The sequence below is a fragment of the Mangifera indica genome, chromosome 8, assembly GCF_011075055.1.
Source record: "Mangifera indica cultivar Alphonso chromosome 8, CATAS_Mindica_2.1, whole genome shotgun sequence".
Classification (NCBI taxonomy): Eukaryota; Viridiplantae; Streptophyta; class Magnoliopsida; order Sapindales; family Anacardiaceae; genus Mangifera; species Mangifera indica.
The window spans coordinates 12677245-12691055 of NC_058144.1; positions in this window are offsets into that span (position 1 = coordinate 12677245).

Below are 13811 nucleotides of genomic sequence, written 5' to 3' on the forward strand. Positions count from 1 at the left end.
CTGAATGGTCAATGAATTATACTACCTGTGAAGTCTAAGTGACATTTTAACATGCTATTTCCGATAGGATAACATCAGCATTATCCAATGGACCAGAATGGGAGAAAAAGCTGACTAGCCAAACCATATATACAAGCCTAAGATAGCAGGAAGTATAGAAACATAAATTTACTTTCTATTGATGTTCCCCATTGATTAAGGAGGTATTGATCAATATCTCAATTAGAAAAGACCTTTCATGGCTAATCCATGAACCCAGTAGCTACTGACTGTGGCTGCGTTGGGGGCAATCAATTCATCTAAAGTTTCAGAAGGCCCTAAACATTTCAGAAATCTTAGAAGACCTGCAACTTTCTAACTTGGAAGCATTAATAGACATTTGTTCAGCATTTATTAAAATGGATAATTTTTCCAAATAAAAAGAATATATGTCTATGCATTGTGTTCTAAAGTTTTTTTAGATAATTCTGATAATGAAATTGCATGTCTTAGCAGACAAAAAGGAAGTTACTAACCTGAAATTGATCACATGTAAGCTATTATTCTGAATTTAATCTAAATATGCATAGAATATAGAATACCAAATTTCATAATTAAACTGAATACAAAATTAATAATTAGGGATATAGAAAAACCTATTGAACCATGTCTCTAAAATCGAAGATTTTTAAAAATCACCTGAAACTTGAAAACACGTTATGATAGGTTTTTCACTCTATAATCCTCCCTATAACAGATTTAATTGGATAAATGTATCAAAAATTAGGTTTTGGAATGGGGATCTAGTCAATTTATAAGAGATTAATTGGATTCTCCTATTAAAGGTTTAATAATCAAAAACCCACACTAAACCATTCACCTAGACCAATAACTTTTAAACATATTGAACATGTCTTTATTGATCATTCAAGCGTATTTATAAACTGATATTAGACTATTCAATTACCCAATTTTACGAAATCAAAATATAATTAATGTTAGAGTGTATCAAAAATTTATAACATTCTCCCACATGGACAAAATTAATTATTTTTATTTTATTTTAAGAAAAAAACTATTTTTTTGACTTGTGGATAATTAACATTTTTAACTTTAAGTGATCACTATTTTAGAAAACAAATATAGTCTAAAGATAAATTACATTATAATAAACAATTCAATTGATATGATTACCAACAACGAACCAAGACATTATTTATGTACTATATTGACAAAAGATTGTCCTCGATTACAATTACTAATAATCAAATCAACACATATCAAGTTTGGGAGTGTGACAGAATAGTACCCAACAAGGTGATCATAAGCAGCATTATATCTCTGTTAGTCTTTTTTATGATTTTTCTCTAACTTTTATGTTTCAAAAAAAAAATCTTTTTGTTTCCATTAAAGTCTATATGTTTTAATTTTGCTCGAGATTTATGAAATATACTTATACAACTGTCATTCTCAAGAAAAACTTTATCTTGAGACATATGTTGTACTTTAACCTTATACATGCACATATAACCATACACAGATAAATATATAATCAAGTATCCATATAATACGTTTTGCAAAACCCCATAATTATAATAAATCATCCAATCTAAAATAATGTCATAAATTCAAATAGAAAATAACATAAATTACTTTAAGACTCCCACTAACCTAAGGCATCAAAGGATTCTAACACACATATATTCACTACATGACCTTTAAAAATAATGGGTTCAAGTGCTTTGGTTAAGGGATTGACCAACATAGTATCAGTACTAATATTTTCCACCATAATGTCTCATTTCTTTACGAGGTCCCTAACCATAAGATACTTTATCTCTATATGTTTTAACTTGCTACTGACTTTATTGTTCTTGTAAAAGAACACAACTACATAATTATAACAGTAGATCACAGGTGATCTAGAATTAGAATCAATCACTTCAAAGCTCAAAGATGTAATTCTTTAACCATATGGCATGGGTAGATACCTTATAACAAACAATAAATTCTATATACATGGTTGAAGATGCTATTAATGTCTACTTGACACTTTTCCAAGATATGGCTGCACCTGTAAGTATAAAGATATACCCTGAATAGATTTGAAGTCATCAGGACATTCATTAAAGTCTGAATCAAAATATCCTACTACCTCAAGAGTTTCCATTCTTTTGTACACAAGCATAAAATCTTTAATTATGTGCAAATATCTCATGATTTTCTTTGCTACTATCAAATGATCAAAACCAAGATCAGTAACATATCAACCAAGAACATTCATAGCAAAAGCTATGTCAGGTCTCGTGTATACTTGGGCATACATTAGGCTCCCAATCACACTAACATATAGTTTATCTTTCATGAATGCTCTTTCAATATCAATTTAAGGACACTTCTTGTTACTAAACTTATCTTCTTTTACAACAGGTGTATCATCAATTCTATAATCTTGTATTTAGAATCTCTTAAGAACACACTCAATATATGCCTTCTAAGATAAACTAAACAACCCACAATTTCTATCTTGATGGATTTCAATGCCAATAGCAAAAGAAGTATCCCCAAGATCTTTCATGTCAAAGGTTCTAGAGAGAAACTGTTTAGCCTCATAAAATATATTGCAATCACTGCTTGCAAGCAAAATATTATCAACATAGAGTACTAAGAAAATGAACCTACTCCCACTGATCATCATATACATACACTGATCAAATTTATTCTCAATGAAGTCATGCGAGGTCACAACCTCATCAAATTTAATATACCATCGCCGAGAAGCTTGTTTTAAACCATAGATAGACTTTTTAAGTCTACATACCATATTTTGTTTCCCTTTAACCACAAAACCTTTTAGTTGTTTCATATACACCTCCTTGTTAAGATCATCATTGAGAAAAGTTGTTTTTACATCCATCTAATAAAGTTACAAATTAAAATGTGCTATTAAAGCCATTATAATTCTGAAATAATCCTTTGAGGATACAGGTGAGAATGTCTCACTATAGTCAGTCATTTTTTCTTGAGTAAACCTTTTTGCAACCAATCTTGCTTTGAACCTATTTATCTTTCCGTTAAAATCCTTCTTAGTTTTAAAGACCCATTTACAACCAATAAGCTTGAAACCTTTCCATAAGATCCCAAACCTTATTTTCTTTCATATATTACATCTCATTTCTCATAGCTTTTATCCACATTTCTGCACTTGAACTTTTAATTGCTTGGGATGAAACTGGATCATTTATATCTCTATTATCATACTCATTTTCAATCAAATAAACATAGATATCTAAAACGACAACATTTTTTTGTCTTGTTGATCTCCGAAGAGGTACCTCAATTATAGGATCTTAAGTTATATATTCAGGAACCAATAATAATAGGAATCTTAACATATCCTAAAGCATCAAGAATATCAAATTCAAGGAACATAGTAGTTTGGGACTCAATTATTCTTATGCTACCTGAAGGACAATAACACTTATATCTCTTAAAGTCATTTGGGCATCCAGCAAAGTAACACCTGATAAAGTGAGGATCAAGCTTTTTCTCAGTAGGATTATAAATCCTAACTTGATGTCATCGACACAAACCCTGATGGACAATATATTCTAACTCTATTATAAAATCAACCACTGTACTTTACTTAGAGTTTTTCCAGCTAACTACACCTCTATTCAAACTAAACACAAACTTTGATTTTGATTTATAATTATCTCGATTAGTTTGGAAACTGGTATCACTATAGCCTCTTATAGTGAGTTCAGATTCTCCTCTATAAACAAAGAATATATCTTTAGTCCTTCTTAGGTACTTCAACAAGTTCTTAATAACCATCCAATGTTTTTTATCTGGATCATATTGATATCTACTACAAACGCTTAAGTCATATGAGACATTAATCCTTGTACATAGTATGACATACATAATTGATCTTATAGTTGAAGTATATGAGATCCTACTCATCTTATCTCTCTTAGATTGTGTACATGAACACATCTTTTTTGAAAAATATACACCATAGTACATAGGTAAAAATCATTTTTTGGATTTTTCCATATTGATTCTAGTCAATACCTTGTTTATGTGCACGTTTTGACTAAGGCTCGATAGTCTACGTTCTATATCTCTATAAATTTTAATCCCAAAAATATAGACTACTTCTCTTAAGTCTTTTATGGAGAAACACTTCAACACACATATGCACAGGTGGCATCACAAATGTGCAACTCGACATGCCTTTAAGTCTTGCACAGTTGAACAATCTTTTGTCCAACCATACCAAGCTTTCTATTTTTCATGGTGCCAATTGACATTATGCACACCGAGTGTACCTTAGTCAAAGCATAGTCAATTGGGTTCTTCAACTTGAATAGGCAAACCCAGTTTTTTCAATGATTTCTCTTTCTCTTTAATCACCAAGATTATCATAAAATAATCCCCACTTCTGGGTTCGAATGAACCCTTATATGTTTGTGACCCATAATATCTCTATCAAAAGGTAGTGTTTAGATTTATATTGAATTCAGAGATAGACCAAGATTGACTTCTAACAAAGCATCATGACCACTTGGACAATAGAGTGTCAATAGACATCTCTGAAACTTTTACAACATCACAGTTACATGCAATTTAATCATTTTATCACCCATTGTCTCTTAAAACTGACACAGAGATGTGTCGATCTCAAATTATGTATAAGGACACATCTCTTTTGAAAGATATACACATAGGACATAGATAAAAATCCTTTCTTGGATTTTTCCATATTGAGTCTAGTCAATACCTTATCAATGTATGTACTTTGACACAGGGTCAGCAATCTACGCTTTTTATCTCGGTAAATTTTAATCTCAAGAATATAGAGTGTTTCTCTTAAGTCTTTCATAAAGAAACACTTGGATAATCAAATCTTTACTAATTGCAAGTTCAGTATGTCATTTCTAATAATCAAGATGTCATCAACATACAATACTAAAAATGTAATCACACTTCCACTAACTTTCTTGTACACATGATTCATCTTCGTTTTTTATGAATCCAAACTCACAAATAGCTTTGTCAAAATGAATATTCTAGCTTCTCGAAGCCTAGTTAAGTTCATAAATGGACTTTTCCAGCTTACATACTCTATATATTTATCTAGTAAGAACAAAACCATCAAGTTGCACCATATAGATGTTTTCTACAGGGTTATCATTCAAGAAATCAGTCTTAATATTTATTTGACAGATTTTATAGTCATAGTATGCAACTATAGCAAACATAATCCTAATAGGTTTAAACATAACAATCGACGAAAAGGTTTCATCATAATCGATACCATATTTCTAAATGAAACCTTTGACAATTAGTTATGTTTTATAAGTATGCACATTACCTTTCATACGATTTTTTTTTAAAAACTCATTTACACCCTACAGGTTTTACCTTTTCAAATGTATCCACCATAGTCCATACTTGGTTTTAGTATATGAAGTCTATTTCAGATTTCATGACATTCAACCATTTATTAGAATCTAAATTTGAAATAGTCTTGTCATAAGTCTTAGGTTTGTCATCACTGATAACTAGTATATCATTATGCTGAGTTAGGAGAAAACCAAATCTTTATGGCTCGTGATGTTCTCGTGTAAACCTATGTAGTTCTTGTGTATGTTGAGGTTGTTCCACCTAAGGTGGAAAACTTTCTTATCATGTTCAGCTATTTGTGATGGTGTATTGTCCTATCTAATATTTGTGGTATCTTTTGGTTCAAGAACTTTTTCGAGTTCCACCCTTCTCCCATAGGTTCTCTTAAGATCTTTTTTCAAGAAACATGCCAATGCAAGTACCAAAGACTTTTGCTCCTTCAGGTGCTAGAAGTAGTATCCCTTAGTAACCTTTAGGCATCTCACAAAAACACACTTTTCAGACTTAGCATTCAACTTGTTTGAAGTCAATTTATTAACATAAGCATCACAATCTCAAATTTTCAAGTAATCTAGTTAGGCATTCGCTCAATCTACAACTTATATAGAGTTTTATCCATAGATTTAGATGGGATTCAATTTAGTGTATAAACAGTTGTTTCTAGGGCATGACCCTAGAAAGATAGAGGTAGATCAGTAAAACTCATCATGGACCTAATCATTTTCATTCAGGTTCTATTTCTCCACTTAGATACACCATTATGTTGTGGAATACTAAGAAGAGTGAGTTAAGATACTATCTTATATTCCTTTAGGTATTGTTTGAATTCAACACTCAAGTATTCTCCTTTTTAATCATTTCGAAGAACTTTAATTTGTTTCCTAAGTTATTTTTTTACTCAATTCTTGAATTCTTTGAATTTATCAAACCATTCAAACTTATGTTTCATTCTAAACACATGGTCATATCTATTGAAGTCATCAATAAATATGACGAAGTACACTTTTCCATATCTATTATGCACTATCATAGGCTCATACACATCATTATGAATTATTCCTAACAGTTCAGTCACCCTTTCACTGTTTCTAGTGAAGGGTGTTTTGGTCATTTTACTCAATAGACATGATTCACATTCATCATATGATTGGAAGTCAAATGATTGCAAGATTTTTTGTTCAAGAAGTCTTGATATATGTTTTAGTCTTATATAACCTAGCTTGCAATGCCACAGATACGTGGTATTAAGATCATTCAATTTTAATCGTTTATTATTTTGCACATTGAGAATTTTATTAACCAATTTCATAATATATAAACTATTATGTAATTCATATGTTTCATAAAGAATATTATTTAAGTTGATGGTTATAATATCATAGCAATAAAAAATTATTCTCTTTTTGTTCAAAATAAACATAGAAACTAAGTTTTTAGAAACAAAAGATACATAATAACAATGTTTTAATTCTAAAACTAATTTAGTTGGCAACCTAAGATAATAAACCCTTATGGCTAATGTAGTAACACATGTTCTATTTCCAACACTTAGGTCAATCTCTCCTTTGGTGAACAATCTTTTCTATCAAAAATTTTGCATATTATAACAAATACATGAACCACTTCTTGTATCTATAACCCAAGATAAACAAGGAGAATAGTTTATCTCAATGACAAACATACCTGAAGTAGAGGTTTCAACTACTTTCTTCTTATTCTCTAGAAAAGCTTAGTAATTTTTTTTCTAGTGACCTGACTTGTCATAATAGAAATAGATAACATTTTCTTTCCCCATACACCACTTGTATGTTGAGTTGTAGTATCAGGTTGCTTCTTTGCTTTGGGTTTGTGTTTAGCCTTAGTCTTGACTTTTAATGTTTGGGCTTCAACCATAAGTAGATTAATCGAAACTACATTTTGCACTTCTTATTCAGCCTCTCTTAGCTTATATAATAACTCCTCATGTATTTCCTCTTTTTCGTTCAAGTTAAAGTTCACAATGAAATTAGCCCACGATTTAAGGAAAGCTTTCAACACCAGGCCAATGGCAAGTTTATTATCCATGATAAAGTCAATCTCACTAATCGCTTAATGTAGCCAATTATCTTAACCACATGAAGGCCAACTTGTCTCCCTCAAAGAGTTTGCAATCAAACAATGCATTTGACATCTTACATTGTTTAGCCCTTAAACGAGTGTCATATAACTCTCGAAGTGTGTGCAAGTATGGATTACACATCCATTTTCTCATGTTGTTTTTTGAAGCTCAGGTGACATGAAAGTCAGTATAAGGCATTGAACTTTCACAAAATTATCAAGATACTTATTAAAAATACCTTTTTTCTCAACAATGGCATCAGGACCAGGCTAAAAGGGTAGTGATTGCTCAAAGATGTATAACCTCTTTTTCTAACATAGAATAATCTAAATATTTCTGTACCAATCAATGAAGTTACTTCTAGTAAACCTATTTTCTTTTTTGAGAATTAATCGATACGTTGGATTTGACATGATGATTTTATGATCTACATTTTACAAATAAAAAAATTAGCAATTTTATTTAATTATTAATATTCATTTTTGTTGAACCCCTAAGTGTTTTGATGATGCTAAAAATATAAGTTTGAATATCTAACATTGCCCAAGAAATGTGTGAAAAACATTACCAAGTGGATACAAATTGAAAAATGTAGAAACATGACATATATGTTTATGCATCATGACTACACATCCATGTATCAAACCAACACACTAGGAAAAATGGTCGTGTATCCTTCTCGTGCAATTTTAGGAAACAGTCAATATACACGCTCGTGTATCTTAAACCATATGCCCCATGTATCAAGCCAACACACTAGGAAAAATGGTTGTGTATCATGTAACTTTGGGCAAAAGTCAACATAGTTAAACAAAATACATATCTATATGCCTTAAAATACACACCCTTGTAAAAAGGGCGTTCATCACTCTGTTTATCCCTTTCCCTTCCTTTCATATCAAAAATATTATATAATTTTGAAGGTACAAGATAGAACGCACGTCTTAAAAATAAGGACTTCCATCCCTCAAATTATGCATTCAAAAATTCAATTGTTGAGAACTTTAACTGAAGATTGACCAAGCATAAAAAGCAAAAAATTAAAGGACACATGCCCGTGTGTCTTGTAGATTTTTGCAAATTATTAGTTTCGATGTCTAACAGATCTATCTTCCCAACCAACAATCATATGAGCTATTCTAACCATCCAAGACTATAAAATGAACACTCTTTGATTAAGAATAGGTTAAAGATTGCATATGTAAAATCATATACCTATTTTCTTCTCTGATTTCTCTCCAAAGCTTACAACTCAATTATTTGAGAGAAACTCTTGTAATTTTCATGTATCAGCAGCCATTGACATTCATCTTTCTGTATTCAAACAATTTTGGGTAAAATCCAAGATAAACTATAGTGATAGACGTAATCCCAAAGAACTAGTGTATGTAGGTAAAATCCCAAAGAACTATTGTAAAGTAATATTATCTTTACAAGTAAAACTTCAAGCAAGCTGCTTGAAGAACTGGATGTAGGAGACTTGGAAGAGAAAACTTCAAATCATTATAAATATTGAGCATTTCCTTTCTCTACTCTCTTTACTTTATACTTTATGTTTATGTTATATATTTTGACAATTTGTTGAATGTTGTTGATGCTTAATTACTTGAGTTTATTGGTTATTGGATTTGCTTCAATATCTTGTACAATTTATTTTTTTGGGTGCAATTGTTTATAAATTTGCTTAAGAATTTTTATTTGGTCAAAAGTTTTTGATAATTCTATTCACCCCTTCTAGAATTATTAGTCATTTGGGGTTTTTCAATTTTAATTATAGATTTAATAATTAAAATGTTTCCACTATTTTCCTTAAGCCAATAGACCTCACTGTTGTGCTCAAAAAGTTTCGATGAACTTTCTAGTGAATCAAGACTCTATCGCATTAATTCTCTTATTCGCTTTAACAAACGAGTTTGAATTAATTGAATAGGTAAATTTCAAATTAATCACCAAAAGCTCTCAAGCTAATTGTTACCACAACAAATCTGCAACCTTAAATGTGATTTTCGGTATCAGTAGGGTGGATACCACATATCCTGTTGCATTAACAAATACATTCCTTACTCATGCTTTGAATATACTTCACCTTTACTTTAGCGAACAAGCAACATATATTAGTTAAATATAAAAAACTCCTAATTTTTCACCTGGTATAAATTTACACTTCACTTTGATGAACAAGATTCCAATGAATAAAGACTTAATTAGAGCATCATATTAGAAGACACCAATTAAATCTTAGACTTTATTTAAATTTTGCGCTTTATTAATAAGACTTATAAGATTTTAAGTTACATGTTAGGTGATGTTTGCAAAATAAAACCTATACATACATTTTACAACATAAAATAAAAATGTGCTAGTACACAACCATAACTAATATCAAGTTCCTTGAACTAAGAGAAATTTGATTGATCAACCTAGGTGAATCTTCATCTTTGAGTCTCTGCGCTTGTCCTTTCGTCTTTGGTCTTCAATTATTACATGACTTTATTTCCTAGTTACGGAATTCTAAGAAGATAAAAAAACCTAATCTAAAAGAAGAAATGGGACAAATGCAAGGCACACAAACCATATTTAAGAATTACAACTCAAAAATGAAAATAAAATAAAAAATAAAACATTCATAAGGTTTTTTGATTGTGTACTGGGTACCATGCATATATATGTCCATACATATACAAACTAATTAAAAAATTTTAATTTTTTTTATCCCAACTATCAAATTCTGTTTGTCCCTAAAATTTTACAGAATTATATTCAACCCCAAAAGCTCAAAAAAATCTCAATTCAGTCCAAATTCAACAAAACATAACTAAACTAAAATTTTAAACTTTATCGTGCATACAGGTGTGAAATCCAATTGTGCATCTAAAATTCATCAAAATTCCAAAATGTTGCATGATTGGAGTCACAACTTAAATGAGGCTGGAATGCAACCAAGGTGGGGCATCAAATAAAAGAGTCATAACTAGACCAAAAATTGGTCCATTCATGCACAACACATGGTGCCAAACACCATGAAAGAGGCATGGCTAGACCAAATTTTGTCCAACCATGACCAATATATACATATGCTGCCAAGCACCAAGAAAGAGGCATGGTTGGACCAAATTTTGTCCAGTCATGACCAATGTACACATATGGTGCCAAGCACCAAGAAAGAGTCACAATTGAACCAAAAATTAGTCTGGCCATGCACCACTCATGGTGTATAGAATTGTCCACCTAATACCTACCGTGCATGATTGGAACCAAGTTATGTAAGGGGTTTTTAACTGAACTAGTTTTCTAGATTTTTCTAGCAATGAAAAATCCAAAAAACTTCCTATTCTTGACAAGCCAATCACCAAGGTGAAGAAATACGACATGTAAACCGTACTCACATTGGTGATAACCTTTAGATCATGCAATTAACAAGATTCAATGGCGATTTCATGCAACAGCACAAAATGTATGGCAATCAACCTAAATTAAACTTACACATATCAACAAAACTCAAACAAAATTTTAGAAATCATAACTTGATAATTTTACATAATTTACATTGTACATGATACTTAACAAATCGTATGACAACATGATTGTAAATCATTTTTACAAATTTTAATAGTTTTGATTAATCCGATTACATGTAATTAACATATAAAATTAACTAAAATTAACAGCAGATATTAAATTTCATGAAAATATGCTAAACGGTGGCTCTAATACCACTATTGAGTTTTTAGGGAGCAATGGAATTTAAAATTTTTTCAAATAAAATAACCCTAAAAAACCCTAACCAAGATACCCGTTTTAGACATATGTTCATGAACATGCAAAACACTTATAGGATGTTTTAGAATTTATACCTGTATTGATCACTCCTCCAAATCTTTATATGATTTGAGATTTAAAGTTATCCAACTCTCGAGAGACAACGTCTTCGTATCCACGCAAAGCATGAACACAAGAGAGACAATCTAGATAAAGAGGCTGTTAGGGCTCTCCAATTGGAATTGTGTGTTCATGAGAGAAAAAATAGAAAACTCTCAACTAGGGTTTTTTGCTTTTTTAATTATGTGTTATTTGTTTATTTTAACATATACTTTATATATGTGCAAGTATTCGAGTATGGCAAAAATTTCAATCAAACTTGACACCTTCAACACACACATGTACAGGTGGCATTACAAATGTGTTGCCCTGAAATTTGTTAGATTTTTAAAATTAGGAGGAAAATGTTTTTAAATATTTTAATAAATGATGATTTTACCTCTGGCGGTAATATAAAATTTAACAAATGGGTGGGTATCAAGATTTTTTATAGTTAGCAAGTGAAAAGTTAGGTTTGCATTAAACCTTGGCTAGGAAATAGTCATTTGGAAATTATTCAATTACAAATTAATTCGAGTACAAAATTTATTAAATAATTAATGTAATTAATATAATTAAACTTACATTTATAAATATAATATAACTATAATATTCTTTAATTTTAATATATAATAATTAACATGTCTAAGAGTTTGATCCTAGGAGTGACCTGCTAAAGGCCTATTTAGTGCCCAATTCTAGGACCAATCAAGGCTCTATATATATAAAGCCCAGATCAAGCCCTCATTCACCGACCTTCTAATGTATATAAATTAATCTAATCTATTCCTTATGTATTTATCTTCTTGTTTAATTATTGTCAAGTAAAATTGATATTGAGAAATTTTGAAATTTAGAACTCACCCTTAAGAATCAACTTGCTAAGAAATGATGTTGGTATAACTCATCCACTAGAAATGGCAATTTTGATTTGAAATTAGGGTTTTCAACCTATCTTGACGTTAATGAGGAGGGATTCTCTAATAAATATAAGGAAGGAGATGAAAAGTATTGTCGCAATTGAGAATGGGGATACGTAGGTTTCTTTTTCACCCTGCTCATATCCCCATCCCCACCCCCACCCCCACTCATTTATATTAATATATTTATTTAAAATATTAACATATCTTTATAGTTTTAGAGTATTTATGTTTTTCAAATTTGTTTATATTTTTGTTGTGCATATTAAAATGATTCATATATGATGTTTGTGACATTTGAAATAGTTTGTTGGTTTTAATTTTAGTTAATTTTGTTATTTAATATATTTATGTTATTTTTATAGGGTACAGGTAAGGATTTTTTTCCCTACAAGAATAGAGACGAGGACGAGGACGAAGACAGGGACAAGATAAGGAGGAGATTTTTCTGAGCACGGAGTTATTTTCTTATAATAGGGATGAAGACTGATATCCCCTACAAGGATGGAGATAGGGATTGAGATCTCTTCCCGTTGTCATCCCTATCATCAACTAAACTCATTATTTAGTGACGTAAGGCTCAGTTAGGATCGATACTGATACACAACGAGAATTAATTTATAGAAAATTCAAATATAGAGAGAAGAGAAAGAGCACATGAGGAAGATGATGAATATTACAAAAATCTTCATTCTTTTTTTTGTCAGTTATGACCTACTACTTTAACGAATTCCTCAACTAATAACAACTTGTCATGTGTTCTTCATATAACACATTATTTATATTTTTTTTAAACTATATAATCCATATAAACAACTTTAGTTTTCATTAAGTGAAATAGTGCATCTTGCCTCTACTCAACCTTTTATCCTCGCCAAAGTATAAGGTATGTCCCTTGTCATGCATCTTAAGTAATTTTCCAAACAATGATTAACAACCTCAATTTGGTCATCTGTTTGGGGGTGGTAGGTAGTAGATAATTGCAGTCCTACACTTTGTATCTTGAACATTTATTGCCAAACTTTGCTAACAACAATAGCCCATGAACATTTGTGATGCCATTAAGCATGCCATGTAATTTTTATATGTTGTCCATAAACACTTGTGCTATTGTTGAGACTGAAAACGAATGGCTTAGACTTACGAAATGTTCATATTTCGTTAGCTTATCAAATACCGCAAAAATCATTGATTTACCATGTGATTTGAAAAGTCCTTCTACAAAGTCTATAATGATGCCTGAAAACACCCCAAATGGAATTGACAAGGGTTGCAACAAGCCAAGGGATAACATATTTTGTGCAGCAACTTTGAATGCAATCAAATGGTTGTAAGGTTGTTCATTTCATCACTTACATTTCTTGAAAGTCTAGATAAAACATCTGTTACAATATTTTCTCCCTTCTTAAACCAATTTTTATATTTATACTGCATAAGCTTAGCTACCCAAACTGTTGTGATAGAATGGTAATTTTTTTGCTCAAATATGCATTTAAGGCTTTAATGGTCAATTTTGATCACAAATTACCTGTTTATCAAATATG